Source organism: Pterocles gutturalis, unplaced genomic scaffold (genome assembly GCF_000699245.1).
Source record: "Pterocles gutturalis isolate BGI_N339 unplaced genomic scaffold, ASM69924v1 scaffold12403, whole genome shotgun sequence".
Taxonomy (NCBI): domain Eukaryota; kingdom Metazoa; phylum Chordata; class Aves; order Pterocliformes; family Pteroclidae; genus Pterocles; species Pterocles gutturalis.
Genome location: NW_010120623.1, coordinates 35,734 through 39,793, shown reverse-complemented (window position 1 = coordinate 39,793; position 4,060 = coordinate 35,734).

Sequence of the window (4,060 nt, the reverse complement as noted above, 5' to 3'; positions counted from 1 at the left end):
AAAAAGGAGCCGGCAGGCGAGGGACAAGGCGCCAGGAATTACCCTTCTGCCAGCTCTGCCCCAGACGTGCTCAGGTTGGCCTTTATTCACTGGGCATTTATTCTGCAACAGCCAGATGAGCCATGTGGTTCTATTGCTGCATCCGCACACTCCCACTGAACACCTCCCTTGAATAGCTCCCACTCCTTGATGCTCCTTTGACCAATTTTGTTGCATCTTCAATCCACAGGCATCCCTCCAGCTTTGCTTTTCCCTTCTGCTGTGATGGGTTAGTGGTACAGCTTCTCTCAGAGGGTCTTTAGTGGAATTCGAATAGACAAGCACCAACTCAAGAGGCTCTCTGTTGTTTTGCACTTTGAAGAAAGGGGGTGAGATATGGTACATGTTGTATGGTTGCCCTTTGTTCTCTTTTGCACAGGTAGGAATTACTACATGAGGCTCAAGGTATGAAGACTGTTTGCTTTAGTCTGAATGAACTGAACAGTCAATGAGAAAATAGCTGCAAGATATCATTTCAAACAAATCTGTTCCCTGATGTGAATGGCTAAAAGCAGACAGGCAGATTAAACTGTGATTATTTGCCTCGGACACAGCAGCAGGGCCATCCAGACTCGTTTCCACTATTCCCCTTGCTTTCATGGTAAGGCGCAACTCCCGTTCACAGCACCGGAAAGGGGACGCGGTGCTGGGCCCCACGTTGCACCACTCTTCCATCTCCCCTCCTTTTCCAGAGCCAGGATATCAGGTTTCCCTTTGTGACTAATGTCAACCACCTTCGTGGACACTTTGCTCCTGTCAAAATCACCTCCTTTTATCGCTGACATACCTATAGAAGTTCTTCCTGTTACCCTTAACATCCTTGGCCATATTTAATTCTGTTTGGGCTTTAGCCTTCCTAACCTGATCTCTGGCTTCACGGACAGTGTCTCTGTATTGTCCCCAGGCTACCTGTCCTTCCTTCCACCCTCTGTATGCTTCCTTTTTTTGTTTGAGTTTGCTCAGGAGTTCCTTGTTCATCCATGCAGCCTCCTGGCATTTTTGCCTGCCTTCCTCTTTGTTGGGATGCATCGCCCCTGAGCCTGGAGGAAGTGATCCTTGAATATTAGCCAGCTTTCTTGGGCCCCTCTTCCCTCCAGGGCTTTATCCCATGGGACTTGTTGGGGTTTGGGTACCTGCAACTCTTTTCAACAGAAAATTTGAGCCACTCTGTGCCTTTCATATACAAACACCAGGAATCAAGGTTATCTGTGTTTTCTGAGCTCTTTTCCACCAAAAAAAAAAAAAAAAAAGCCCTTTACTGGATTTTTTCTTTTTCTCTTTTTTTCTTCCTTGACGTGGGACTGCTGGTGAAGTGCTGACCGAGAGTGACAGCTCAGCCTCCTCCCTCCTCTCTCCATGCTAGACTCCATCCCTCCTGCTGCTGCCCAGACTGTGGGCAGAGAATTGCTGCTGCCTGCTCCTCCCCTCTCAGCCCTCCCCAGCCCGGTGGCATTCCCCCCACTAATCACCCCAGGGACACACAGGAAGCGCAGGAGGGGCAGAAGATGGAGGCACGACAGTTGCACAGAGGCAGCTGGGCAGGGACAAGCCATGGCCGCTTGGTAGTCCTGCCTGAAGAAACGCCTAATTGCACCCTAAAACCCTAAAAAAAGTAGAGATATCTGCAGAGCTCCCCATTTCCAGTGACAAGTTCATTGAAGCAGAACAGAAAAACAAAACAAAACTAAACTAAACTAGGTGCACTGCATGAGCTACACAAAAACCTCATTATTTTCCGGAGAAAAACACCTCCTTGCAAAGAGCTTCTCTGATGAGTGAAATCAAGGACATTCCAAAATGATTCATGAGCACGTAACCTGGCTACAGCTGACAATAAGATGACTGTGCCTTGACAGGCTGGGATGACAGGCTGAAAGATGAGCTCCGAATGAAATCAAGTTCAAAAGCCAAAGTATAGAAAGCTCTGACAGCTGAGAAGTTAACACAGAAAAACTTAAAGATATAACAGCACATGGGAGTGCTCTGCTGTGCAGTCGTGATCTGCTCAGTTGTGTAATAAAACAGGTGTCTGTAATAAAGCAGATATGAGCAACAGCCTCATGAGCACACGTAGGTGAGGGTACAACAGCAGGACATGGTATTGCAAGAGGAGCAAACGTGTGAACGCAGCAGGTTTGCAGCAGAGGTGGATTGCACCCTGCAAAGCAAAAAGCATGCCCAGTGAGAGAGATGAAGAACTACATATCAGCCCGTTCTGCCCCCGTTCACTGCAGCTAGGCTGGCAGGCACGCTCAGGATGTACAGGGTGGAAACAGTCACGTAGATGGTTTAGATCTGGTTGGTTTTTAGCACAGGGCAAAATAAGATAAAGATGGTGATAAGGCATTTGCAACTTCCCATCTTAAAAGGTCTTAAAGACATTTCCTTCACGTTCAAAAATCTGGATACAAATAGGCTTCAGCATAGTAAGAAAAAGTCTAAACATGAACACTGTCTTTGTGAATGAGACTAGGAATTTAAAGAGTCACCATATGCAAAAATGCTATGTTAAAATGCAGGTACAGCCAATGATAGGAAAATGTCAGCATCTGGGCCTTTTCTATAATAAATGTTTATTTTGCATCAGTACTAGAAAGAAGAGTCTTAAAGCAGTTGAAGTCTATAACAAATCCACTGTCAGTGGAATTCATAAAACGAAATCTCACATCAGAGGAAACTGAAAAAAGGTGTCCTGATTCATTTAAAATCTTACCGAGACTTTGCAAAGCTATGTTACCTACAAGTACTGCTAATAATAAAGACCAGAATAAAGGAGAGGTGTCAAGTCACAAGCGAATTGTGTGTTTTTGAAAAGGTGGAGGAGCCACTGCTGTAGGCAAGAGAGAGACACACAGATATAAACTACTCCTTAAGAACCATGCAGAACAAGGATACTGCTACCTACCCAGCCTAAAATCCTTGCATCAAATACAAAACCCAAACACCGACAGTGTGCTGCTTCCCAAATCATGGGTAGAGATTGAGTTCGAGCTATATTTGAATTACAGTCTATATTTGAATTACTCAAGAGAAAACGAAGAAGTTTACTCACTCGTTCCTACTAATACAGAGCTATCCTTACCCTATCTATTTGTTTCTAGACTGTTTTGGAAATTCCGGCAGAGTATTCACAAAGGGACACCATTCCTGACACTGAGCTCTCTTGAGCTTCTTTCTCGCCTCTCTGCTATTATTTAACCTAGCATTTTAAAACTATCTTTACTTGTCTGCCACTTGAATAACACCCAAGCACAAAGCATCAGAAAACCCTAATTCAGTGAATTAGTTATTCACTACATTGAGGTAATCTAGCTGTTTGTTACTGGGTTCTTTGCAAGTTAACCTTTATCTGGGAAAAGAGGTGACTCACTGGAGTCAGGCAGGACGGCACCATACATGAGGTGGGGTAGACAGGAACGTTAGCAGGCAGGTTGTGACATTAACAGCAGCAGCACAATCAGAATTACTTACCTCATTTATCTGCACACAGCTGGGCCCCAGTAAGGTGTGTTTATTGCCAAGACATGGAAGACAAGCGCTACGCCTGGAGCTCTGCCAGCTGTAACACTGGGAGGATTCCCACAGCTTTGTGGGCATCGCCATGCACAGCCCTGTACCTCCCGAGCCTTATGTTTCTGTTTCAGAGTGAGAAAACAGCTGTCCATTTTAACCAGGTTGGGTCAGCAAGAAAGCAGAAGGTTGGAAGCTGTGTTTGGATTCCCTTTGCTGACCAATAAGTGTCAACAGGAGAAAGATGCTGGTAGGTCCAGGTGGCAGGCCAGGAGCCAAACAGGCACTTGGGGCTGACCTGCAGGTATGTCTACATTACACCACAAGCTGGTCCTCGTGGTACCCGAGCTAGCTCAGCCAGGCCTTGAACCCCTCCAGGGATGGGGCACCCACAGCTTCCCTGGGCAACCTGGGCCACTGCCTCACCCCCCTCACAGTGAAAAATTTCTTCCTAATGTCTAGTCTAAATCTACCTTCTTTCAGCTTATACCCATTACCCCTTGTCCTCTAA